Source organism: Pseudorca crassidens, chromosome 21, assembly GCF_039906515.1.
Source record: "Pseudorca crassidens isolate mPseCra1 chromosome 21, mPseCra1.hap1, whole genome shotgun sequence".
Lineage (NCBI taxonomy): Eukaryota > Metazoa > Chordata > Mammalia > Artiodactyla > Delphinidae > Pseudorca > Pseudorca crassidens.
The window spans coordinates 5,423,228-5,435,898 of record NC_090316.1 but is presented as its reverse complement, the minus strand read 5'-3'; positions in this window follow the sequence as shown (position 1 = coordinate 5,435,898).

The window sequence follows — 12,671 nt, the reverse complement described above, 5'->3', positions numbered from 1 at the left end:
GAGAGTGTGACATTAAGTAGGAAATAAAGACCACCATGACAAGTTGAGAGAGACACCATGGAAGAAAGGAAAGAGTTCTCCCTGCATTTTGAACTAGGGACCTGTATTTTCATTTCGCAGTAAACGCTGTAAATTATGTAACATGCCTGCCTGCACCTCCTCTTTCCTTATGTCAATCAATGATGCCAACCACTCCAATCCCCCAAGCCAGAAATCTGGGCATTATCCCTCTCTCCTATGCCCCCACAAATAACTCTATAGTTTATTTTCTAGATATTTCTAGCATCTTCATTTCCAAATGCCACTGACTTAGTGCAGATAAGTAAAAGAAATTTGGAATGATCCTGGTTTTGATTAAGCTACCTATGACGCTTTTCCCCCATCGGATAGCGGAGAAAGAAAAAAATAACAGCTATGCTTAGTTCATCCTTTGTAGTGTCTGTGTTTGTGGGAATGACATCAGCTGGTTGACAATTGGAGGTATGGTCTAAGAACACTTACGAACATCTAAAAGACCAACAGTGACCAGGGGCACTCAGGACCTATAAGAATTTAGCTGAGACAGAAAAAAGAAAGAAGGAAGGAAGGAAAGAAAGGAAGAAAAAAAAAGAAAGAAAGAAAGAAAAAGAGAGAAAGAAAGAGAGAAAAAAAGAGAAAGGAAGAAAGGAAGGAAGGAAAGAAAGAAAGAAAGAAAGAAAGAAAGAAAAAGAAAAGAAAGAAAGAAAAAAGAAAGGAAAGAAAAGAAAGAGAGGAAGGAAGGAAGGAAGAAAAAGAAATCAATCAGCCAAGAGACACCAATAATTTTTAACTGAAATAGAACTTCATATAACTATGCTACTTTTTAAGACCAAAAAATTAAAGTTTATTCAAGTTAATGACTTTCCAAGCTTCCCTCCCCCAACTGCAGAGGCTAGAGAAGCTGTCTAGGGCAAGAAAAATTTCAGAGTTGAGAAGGGCCAGCTGGTTGCCATGAATACTTGTAGGTGCGGAAAGTGTCCTTTGATGGGCCAGTTGACAAGTAGCTCCTGGGCGTGTCAGGTGGGTGTAAAGATGTAGGATGCCCTCAGAGCGCTCTTCCTAAAATGTCACTTTTCTCCACGTCACCTGCCGGCTGACCACCCTTCCGGAGCTTCCTAGTGTTTGACAGGTGAAAGCCCAGGCGATTTAGGAAGATGATCAAGACTCTACACCCATGGCCTCACCCTACGGGGCCAACATTTTCTGTCACCGCTGCTCGACGCCCAGCGCGTACAGCAGACACACCACTTCCTTCCTGTTCCCTAGCATGGCTATTCTGGTGCCCACCGCAGAAAGCTCTTCACTCCCTTAACAATACTCACCCCATCCAAGTGAAATTCTACCTCCATTTAAATTTTATTTAACAGACACTTTAATAGCATCATTATGCATAAGGACTGTTAACTGCTTTCCTCATATTAATTACCTCAGTCTGCACAGCATCCCCGTGACATAGGGGCTATTATCCATCGCCAAATTACAGATGAAGTTCACCAACTTTCCTGAGGGTGCGTGGCCAGGATTTTTTTTAATTTAATTTTTATCTTATATCGGAGTCTAGTTGATTTACAATGTTGTGTTAGTTTCAGGTGTACAGCTAAGTGATTCAGTTATACATATACATATATCCATTCTTGTTCAGATTCTTTTCCCACTTGGGTTATTGCAGGATATTAAGTAGAGTTCCCTGTGCTATACAGTAGGTCCTTGTTGATTATCTCTTTTATATATAGTAGTGTGTATCAGGATTTGAGCCCAAACACCTGCTCTGGACCAGAGTCCATGCTGTCAACCCCATGCCATGCTGCCTCCATTAAAGCCTTTTATGCCCACTCTAGCCCATAGTGAATTCCTGTTTTTTTTCGGGGGGGGGGGCGGTTATATTTTAAAATGTCTTGCTGGTTTTATATCCTGATAAATCAGGAAAGGCCCATTCCATCCTCTTCTTCTACACATCTTCACTTTGTTGTATCTTAAAAATCCTTGGAGCAAGCATGCGACATGTGATTCTGCAGATAGATCAACAGACGTCTCTGTGGGTAAAAGAAAAGGAGAGAGACAAACAAATAGGCAAGAGCTTAATATTCCTCATGGTTTATTAGCACACAATTACCTTTGATGTGGGTTTTCAGTGGAGGGATCATCTGGGAATCAGTTCTGGCAATGCCATGTGTATCAGAGTTCAGTGGCAGATTAAAAACTGCTGTGGGTACCTTACACAGAAAAGGAATTTAATCCAAGGAATTAGGTGCTTACGAAATTGTGTGAGGGGTTAGAAAAGCAGGCTTTAGGTTGAAACTTGAGGAATGATTCTCAGAATGATTCTACAGAAGTGACCCTGTCTTCTTCCCAAAGCGGTCCGGGGTGATCTCTGAAAGTGGTTTGCTGCTCACTTAACCCAGAAACACCCACAAAACCATGCAGTTCAAGAGGTTCAAATCTTCATGTTCACTTCAAGGACACCTGTGAACTTGCACGGGCCTTCAAGGGTGTGCATATCCGAAAGGCCCCCGCATCTCAGAAAGATGTCCTTTTACTGAAGAGCCGCTCGGCATTCACGGTTATGATGGTGGAGCTGGCAGGTGCCTGGCCCTGGATCCAACATTGGTGGCCCAAAAAGAGCACTGAAATTTTGTTGTACGTACTTAAAAATGCAGACAGTAATGCTTAAGGATTTAGACGTCAATTCTCTGAGCACTGAGCTCATCCCGGTGAAGGAGTCCTGAAGAGGCCTCTGAATTTATAGAGCTTAGGGTGGCATCAGCCCCTGCACCAACTCCTCCTGCCACATTACCGTGGTCCTTACTGAGAAAGAACAAATTGTTCCTGAACCCGAAGCGGTTGTTGCACCGAAGAAAAGATATCCCAGGGCTTCCCTGGTGGCGCAGTGGTTGAGAGTCTGCCTGCCGATGCAGGGGACACGGGTTTGTGCCCCGGTCCGGGAAGATCCCACATGCCGCGGAGCGGCTGGGCCCGTGAGCCATGGCCGCTGAGCCTGCGCTTCCGGAGCCTGTGCTCCGCAACGGGAGAGACCACAACAGTGAGAGCCCGGCGTATCGCCAAAAAAAAGAAAAAGATATCCCAGGAGAAACTGAAGAAACGAACACTTAACGACTCAGGAATAAATCCAGAACAAAATTAAAGTACAAGCAAAAAAAAAAAAAATTGACCCTATGAGGGAGTGACTCTTTTGTCTTGATGGACAAGGAATCAGGATGCCACCATCTGAAATCCAGGCTCGGGACAGGCCCTGCTGGCATTTGGAACAAGACGATTCTTTGTTGCAAGGCTGTCCTGTGCCTTGAGCAAGGTCTCACAGCATCCCCGGCATCTGCCTGCTGGATGCTGATAGCACGTCCTCAGTGGTGACAATCAAAAAGGTCTCCGGACTGCTAAATGCCCTGGGTGCAGAGTGGTCCCTGGTCGCCAACCATGGCTCTAGCATACGGCAGTCTAACCTCAGTCAGGGGCTCGGGAAGCTGCTGCCACATTGTTATTTCCAGGTACAAGCTGCGTGGGCCGTGATCTGTGGGTCCACAGCACCACTGGACCAGTCAGACCCCCCACTGAGATCCAGAGCAGTCAAAGCCTGGGCTCCTCTTCCCACTTATTCAGTTTCACATTCATTTCTTGCACAAAGGCATCTGATCGGTGGAACCCAAATCATACCAGGCCCTAAGCTGCAAGGGAGCGTGGGGAAGGCCGTGCTCAGCCCTGCTGTTTTTGAGGTACAAGGAACAAGAAACACCCTAGAAGGAGGCTGAAACAAGGATGGAGAAATCTGTCCACCGTCTCCACCACAGCATGCAGACATTTTTGTTCTTGCCAGATGAGCCAGGTGAGATGAGAATGTTAGTCTGTTGGAGTGAAGTGTTTTCTAGTTGTGTCTGTTATCAGGAAGATAAATTCTGGCATTACGAAATAGGAAGGGAGAAAGAGAGAGAGAGAGAGAGAGAAAGAAAGGAAGGAAGGAAGGAAGGAAGGGAGGGAGGGAGGGAGAAAGAAAGAAAGAAGGAAAGAGAGAAAGAGAGAAAGAAAGAGAAAGAAAGAAAGAAAGAGAAAGGAAAGAAAGAAAGAAAGAAAGGGAGGGAGAAAGAAAGAAAGAAGGAAAGAAGGAAGGGGAAAGAAAAAGAAAGAAAGGAGGGAGGAAGGAAGGAAGAAAGGAATATGGGAAGGAAGGAAGATGGGAAGGAAGAAAATTGGATGAACTAGAGGTATTGGTGAGAATTCAGGCTCAGTATAAAGAGCTGGATAATAAAATGAATTTAGATATAGATATATATATGTGTGTGTGTGTGTATACATATATACGGGAATAGACATAGGGAATATATGTATATATATGTACGTATGCATATATGTATGCACATACACATATCTGTGTATGTCCACTGAGAGGATCTGGGAGCAGCCTCACCCCAATATCATGACGATTCTTCCTACTAAAGGTCAAAGAAGTCACATGTCCATAGAGGAGAAACCTCAGATCCAGCTATCGCTTGGTAATTTGAGTAACTTTTCTTTGAAGAATGGCTTCAATCTTTGCAAGTCATAAGGACGAAACAAGCATGTCAACAAGCACTACATTTCTACATTTGAAAAATGTATTTTATAGACATTAACTTGTCACGTATAACAATAATAGAAAAATAAAGTATGGGCTTTGGGTTAGTCCTGGGATCCAATTTCAGCTCTAACATTTACTAATTTTGTGACCCTGAGGAATCGTTGGGTCTGACTCTCAGTTTCCTCAAATGTAAAATACATATTTACTTAAAAACCTTTCAGGGCTTTTTGTTGTAGATTGTGTGTATTCCCACAGCGTCTGACATGAGATAAACACTCAGCAAATGATAGCTGTTAGCACATTGGTGAGGGGTGTAACCTGGGCAGGTTTTTACTATTTTGGTTGAACGGGGAAAGAAAAAGAGGGGCAAAGACATCAGAGCAGAAAGTATCCATTAATTCAGACAACAAATGACTTTTAAGAAGAAACTGGGTATGCCCTGAAGGAGGTTCCAGAGAGCTGGGAGGGTAGGAGCGAAACTCCAAGGTGGGCAACAGCAGGAGACGCCAGGCCATGTCACTCCCTGGGTCTGGCAGACGCAAAGGTGCATGAAGGAGGTACAGGAGAAGTGAGGATGTTAGGATGATTTGCCCCACACTGCGTGGAGCTTCAGTACAAAGCTGACCTATGCCAAAGAACTTTGGTCATTACCCTGCAGCAGAGAATATTGCAGCTGTGACTCGCAGCCCACGTGACCACAGCACATGCAGCTGTCCCATCATCAAGCGTAACCTCTGATGAAAGGAGTTACTCATCACATCGCGCTGTGTCCAAGCCAGCCTACACTGCCCTTGGTTTCCCAAGTGAACACTGCTTTTTATATTGTGGCTTCATGAGGGATATTCAAGAGTGAGGAGCTCTTGCTAACACAATAAAAGTTCCGTACGGGTAAACTCCCTGGGGCGTTTCCCCAGAATCCAACAGCAGGGGCCATGCAACACACCCACAGCCTAAAGTAGACTCAGAAAACAACACAGAAAAAATAGATGGTTCCAAAAAGGTTAAAGGAACTGGAATTATTTAATGATAAAATACTTAAGGCAATAACCTCCCTCCCACTCAAACAACTAGGCAAATAAAGGACAATTGTAAAGAAAAGGCACATCTCTTAACCAAAGTCTCAGAGACTGGATTGTTTTTTCTTCCAGGTTTTTTTTTATTATTTTATTTTTAGCTGCATTGGGTCTTCGTTGCTGCGCGCAGGCTTCTCTCTAGTTACGGCGAGCAGTGGCAGACGGGCTTAGCTGCTCTGGGGCATGTGGGATCTTCCCGGACCAGGGCTCGAGCCCGTGTTGCCTGCATTGGCAGGCGGGTTCTTAACCACTGCGCCACCAGGGAAGCCCCTCTTCCAGTCTTTTTGAGATCTCGTTGACACACATCACTGTATAAGTTTCAAGGTTACAGATCGGGACTTCCCTGATGGTGCAGGGGTTAAGAATCCACCTGCCAATGCAGGGGAGACGGGTTCGAGTCCAGGAAGATCCCACATGCCGTGGAGCAACTAAGCCCGCGAGCCACAACTACTGAAGCCCCTGTGCCTAGAGCCCATGCTCCGCAACAAGAGAAGCCACCGCAGTGAGAACCTCGCGCACCACAACGAAGAGTAGCCCCAGCTCGCCGCAACTAGAGAAAGCCCACGCGCAGCAACGAAGACCCAACGCAGCCAACATTAAAAAAGGGTACAGATCATGATTTGATTTACATGCATCATCAAGTGATTATCACAAGTTTGGTGAACATCCATCGTCTCGTATAGACACATAAACAAACGGAAAACAATTTTTTTCTTGTGACGAGAACTTCAGAGATTGGATTTTGACGTAACTCTTCTTTGACTCGAATCAGAAGTGTTTCCATGCTGTCTCTTACGCGGTAGGACATAAAAGATACTGCAGATCCAGAGGCTTCACACCTGGAACCAGTGAAGATTAAAAATTAGCTTTAATGTTCCCCATAAAAGACAGAACTCGTTTCTCCTCCCAGAGGGTGGGGTGGAGTTGGGCGCTGCTTCTCAATCAGTGTGTCTTGGCACTTGCGTTTCCAGGGCTGTTTATGACATCCTGTCGTCTTGGGTTTATTCCTTAATCCATTTTGCACAATTCTCCACAGGAGAAGAAGCAGAGTTGGCAGTAACTGTTGTGGAGAGAAAAAGGAGAATGTATAGGTTAACTAGGAAAAAAGGTCTAAGTGGAAGGTGTGGAGGCTGGAATTGACCACTAAGAAAAGCAATGGAATCACCTTTCCTAGAAACTGTTGAAAAATACAATAAACGTTCATTTGTAGAGTTAATGAGTTTATTAAGATGAGTTCATTAATGCTAGGTAGGCCCTAGGGAAATGGTAAGTAAAGCAGAGTTCCCGCCCACCAGGAGCTCACGGTTCCAAGGGGAATCAGACACATACACAACAACTCTGATACGGTGCGTTGGGCCTTTAGCAGAATTAGGGCATGGGCGTGGGAAGGAGGAAGCACCCAACTTCTGGAGAAGTCAGGGAAGGCCTGAGACCCCAGAGCCCCCGGACTGGGACTGGGAAGAAGGGCCTGGCCCACCAGCAACACAGACATCAAGGTCAAGGTGAGTAGTTACATGAAAAGGCAGAGAGGCCTGGGTGAACATGAGGGCTGGGGGAGGGCCCATGGTTCAGAGCGACTATTCCTCGGGGTGGGTGGTGGAGAGCTGGGCAAAAGACGCTGCGTAGAAGTTGGAGCCATCTCAGCCTTGGGTGCAATGCTGAGAAGTTTGGGCTTGTGGATGTGAACAGAAGCATTGAGAAAAAGGTAGAAGGAAACACACCTGTAACATGGTACCCCAGTAAACTTCAACCTGGATTGCTGTCTTCAGAAGTAGTGGACATGAACCCTAAGATTGTGGACACTTAAGCCAGTCTGTGTGGGTTCAAGTCTCAGCTCTGAGACTTACTAGCTGTGAGCCCTTGGGTAAGTCACTTAACCTCTCTAGGCTTTAATTTTCTTACCTGTAAAATGAAGGTACAGTAATACCTGTTTTATAGGATTGTTGTGGACTAAAGGAACTAATATATGGAAAATGCTTAGAACAGAGCCTGGCATGCAGAAAGCGCATGTAAGTGTTTGCTATTATATAGCGGGGGGATTTTGTGCTGTCTTGGTTCCTGAAAGAGGAAGACGTTTTGTTGTGGTTACTGGGGTTTCCATTCCCGTTTGTTTGTGTTCTGGGTGCCTGAATGCCTGGGAGGAGCTTAGAGAATGAAAGAGGGAAACCCAGGGACCCAGTCACCCCAGAGGATGGAGGAAGAGCATCCTTCCAGGGTGTCAGCTTACGGGGGCCGGTAGTGTCCAGTGGAAGGACCGGAAACCAGTGTTCCCATGGTGACACCTGTAGCTGATGCACCTTCCTGAAGGGCTGGAATGTAGCAGAATCTCCACGAGGAAACTGAAGGGGTTTCTTGACAAGTCAGTCAAGGGCTGACTTGTTCTTGAGCACACGAGGGACTCATCCCAGACTCAGAAATAGCTGAGGGAGCCTTTGAAGGGGAGGATTCAGAAGGACACTCAGTTGTGAGACGCAATCTCAGAACCACTGTAATTTAGGCGGTCACCTTAGTGATCTCAATTGTTCCCAGAGAACATTCCTATTACATAACAAAATATTTGCAGTTGTTATCTTTGGATGGTATCATTACAGGTGAATTGCAGCTTTTTCTTTGTACTTATCTGTATTGCCCAGGTCTTTTGTTGGTTGGTTTGTTTGTTTTGGCAGCACGGGCCAGCTTGTGGGATCTTAGTTCCCTGACCAGAGATGGAACCCGGGCCCCGGCAGTGAAGGCGCCGAGTCCTAACCACTGAGCCACCAGGGAATTCCTTACATTGCCCAGTTTTTATAATAAGCATATAATGGGGAACATTCTCTTGATTAAAAATTTTTTTTCTTGGTCCAAAGCAAAAGTTTGGATTTCACTGTGGAGATCCAATGGGGTTTCGTTGAAGGACTGCAGGTAATGGAGTGAATTGACCAAAGCTGAGGGTACTGTGGGGCGTTAACTGGAGGGGGGCATGGAAGAGGCAGAGGAGTTGGGCAAGGGGATGTTCGCAACAGAGCAGGAGAGAAATGACTAATGCTTTGGTGGTGGAAATGGAGAGGAAAGGACAGATACAAGAATCCTTTAGGGCTTCCCTGGTGGCGCAGTGGTTGAGAGTCCGCCTGCCGATGCAGGGGACACGGGTTCGTGCCCCGGTCCGGGAAGATCCCACATGCCGTGGAGCGGCTGGGCCCGTGAGCCATGGCCACTGAGCCTGCGCGTCCGGAGCCTGTGCTCCGCAACGGGAGAGGCCACAACAGTGAGAGGCCCGCGTACCACAAAAAAAAAAAAAAAGAGTCCTTTAGGACTTAGTTGGCCTGCCTGGGTCACATCATGGGGGAGAGGAAACCAGGGAAAAGGCATAATATTCTCTCTGGCACCCTGGAAGCCCTCCACGCCCACCCCTGTGTTGCCTTCTGGGGAGCAGACATACTTGATCCTCCCCGACCAGGCTCCGGATTCCATCACTCGGCACCAGATGCAACTTGGTCCTCCTGAACGGCACCCACGTGTGAGCAAGGTCACAGATGAGGTCGCTGCACCCCTCTCCCCTGTCCTGGCCGTGAATTCCGCCGTGTGGACAGAAAACTAAGCCGTGTAAGAACCTGACAATTGATCTCCCCATCTTAATCAGGTCCCCGCTCTGCCTTTTTGGGTTTCCATTGTAATGGTTGGAAATCCCATGAAATTTAGGATTTCTCATCCAGCTAATAACGCTCATGAAGGGTGAATTCCTTCAGATGTGGCTCAAGTCATGTTCTTTAGCAGCTGATGGTAGCACAAGGCGGGAAGTTGGGTGAGTCTGCAGGTACATGCAAAGCCAGATCCTCGGTCGGCTTAGATGTAAATGTTTTGATGGGAACCACCGCAAACCTCACGGGACTCCACGAAAGCAACTCAACCCATGCAATCAGGTTCCAAGAGATGTGGTCCCTCCTCACCTAGAGAAAGCTGACGTTCACAGATACGGACGCATTTGAAACTCCCATGTGTGATGCATGGTGACCGTGGCCACATAGCTTTCAGTCCACCGATAGCCACCTTCATGGTTTCCTTTCAGCCTTGTTGGGCTACCACCAGCGAGTCCCTTTTGAAGACCCTGAACTTCCCCCAAGTGCATTTATTTCAGTGCTTACGTGGCACTTCAATCCACGAAATCTGTCTTAACATCTCATGTGGGATTATTGGACCAAGTGGCCACAGATAGATTTAGTTAATGGAAAAGACTTTACGACACATACACCTGATGTTAAGTGGCTAAACTTGGACAGAGATAGCCTCCGTGTGAAAAAAATTCATTGATTCTATTTCTTTTTCTGAATCGCTATGTGAAACCTTGAGTTGCTGTCACTTCTACGTTCAAACCTCCAAGCGTTTGTAGGATCCACGCTATGTGTTGCTCTTGGAAGCTGCTGGGAATTCTCTTTTTATTCCACCCGAAGTCCCCTCTCCTTCCACAGGCCCTCCTTCTAGCTGGGTTTGGCAGTGAGCTGTTCAACTCCTACCTTTAGGGAACCCACCTGAGCCATCTCATGATAACTTTAATTTGCTCATTCTGAGTTCTGTCACCCCCTAATTCCTGGGGTACAATTTCTTTATTAGCCAAGGGCACAAATCTTATAAGTGCTTCTTGAGGAAAAAGTCTACAGCATGGTTTTGTCTGCTTATTCACCTCACCTGCGAGGGCTACCATCTTACTGGGTAAGATGTAAGGCACACATCTTACCCTTACTGGGTAAGATGTCCTGGGACCTCTGTTTATGTCGGACTTTGCTCCCTTTGCTACGGGTGCTCCCCAATCTTCTAGACCTGCTTTAGGGAGGCTGGGTTCATACAGAGGCTGGCTGCTGACGCCCTTCCATCAGGTGAGGGTCTACGAAGTGATGAATGGCACATGGGCTCCCAGTCCGGCTCTAGGGGACAGTATCCAAACCCATGTCTACGATCAGTCCATTCAGATGGTTCCAGAGAAGCTGATCCAGCCCCTCTACCCCCGTCACCCACTTACCAGCAAAGCTTGGAATTCATGTGTTTCACGATCCCAGGCTATGCTGGGGACATGCTGATTGGCCATGAGATCCAGGCTTCTAAGCAAGGTTAGTGGTGAGAGCCAAGGACATCCCATGCTCCCCAGAGCTCAGCAAGTGTTCAAGGATTATGTATGTGCCTGTCAACTGCTCAGCACTAAGACCTCTTCTTCAACACAAACCAGGAACCGGTTCATTCCCTTGTGGCCAGACCTGAAAACTCTGTCTTCTTTCCCCCTCTCAGCAGCGGCCACCTCCACTCTGGAGCTGTCCTCCCCTCTCCCTAAGCCTGCTGACCAGTGAGCCACAAGGCTACTCACTCTTAACTTCAGAGCTCTTCCCCACAAAGGAGCACATAGGACTACGGAGCTTAATTTCTGTTTGTTGTGGAGGAAACATGGAGATGTTAAGAAAGTTGGAAATTTGTTCATTAGTGGCTCTTGATCTCACTCACCTGAGAAACTTTGGAGCTGGCTAAGGCTTCACCCCACTATGTTAATTCCAGGGGTAGTTCTGTTCTTTTCTTTTATTGAAGTATAGTTGATTTACAATGTTGTGTTAATTTCTGCTGTACAGCAAAGTGATTCAGTTATATATATATATTCTTTTTCATATTCTTTCCCATTATGGTTTATAATAGGATATTGAATATAGTTCCCTGTGCTATACAGTAGGGCCTTGTTGTCCATCCATACTCTATATAATAGTTTGCATCTGCTAATCCCAAACTCCCACTCCATCCCTCCCCCACCCCCTCCCCCTTGGCAACCACAAGTCTTCTTTATGTCTGTAAGTCTGTTTCTGTTTCGTAGATAAGTTCATTTGTGTCATATTTTAGATTCCACATATAAGTGATATCATATGGTATTTGTCTTTCTCTTTCTGACTAACTTAGTATGATCATCTCTAGGCCCACCATGTTGCTGCAAATGGCATTATTTCAATCTTTTTTTTTATTTTAAGGAATTAACATTTTTTAATATAAATTTATTTTTATTTATTTATTTTTGGCTGCATTGGGTCTTCATTTGCTGGGCGCAGGCTTTCCCTAGTTGCGGCGAGCGGGGGCTACTCTTCGTTGCGGCGGGCGGGGTTTTCATTGCGGTGGCTTCTCATTGCAGAGCATGGGCTCTAGGCACACGGGCTTCAGTAGTTGTGGCAGGTGGGCTCAGTAGTTGTGGCTCACAGGCTCTAGAGCACAGGCTCAGTAGTTGTGGCACACGGGCTTAGTTGCTCCACAGCACGTAGGATCTTCCCAGACCAGGGCATGAAACTGTTCCCCCTGCATTGACAGGAGGATTCTTAGCTACTGCGCCACCAGGGAAATCTCTCATTCTTTTTTTTTTTTTTGTGGTATGCGGGCCTTTCACTGTTGTGGCCTCTCCCGTTGCGGAGCACAAGCTCCGGACGCACAGGCTCAGCGGCCATGGTTCATGGGCCTAGCCACTCCGTGACATGTGGTATCTTCCCGGGCCAGGGCACGAACCCGTGTCCCCTGCATCGGCAGGCGGACTCTCAACCACTGCGCCACCAGGGAAGCCCCTAGTTTTAGTTTTTTGAAGAACCTCCCTACTGTTCTCCATAGTGGCTGCACCAATTTACATTCCCACCAACAGTGTAGGAGGGTTCCCAAGGGTGGTTCCTGCTACCCTACTACCCTCTTGCAACTGACAGCTCTTATGAGTGCTTCTTGGAAACCCCTTGTCCAACCCCAAAATGTAAGCTGAACAGTGCCTTGCCTCATATGAGACGTTTCCGTCTCTGGAATAGTCTCTTCTGTGTGTTTTAGCCGTTTGTGGAATACCCTCCCTTGCTAAGGGCCTGCCTCATACTCTCAGAAGAGAGGATGGTCATTTTCACTATTCTCAGCTGTAGGGGGCAGAGTAATGCCCCCCGCAAAGATGTCCACATCTGTGGTGGTTGGTTTTATGTGTCCACTTGGTTGGGCTATATACCCAGTTATTTAATCAAACACTAATCTAGGTTCTGCTATGAGGGCGT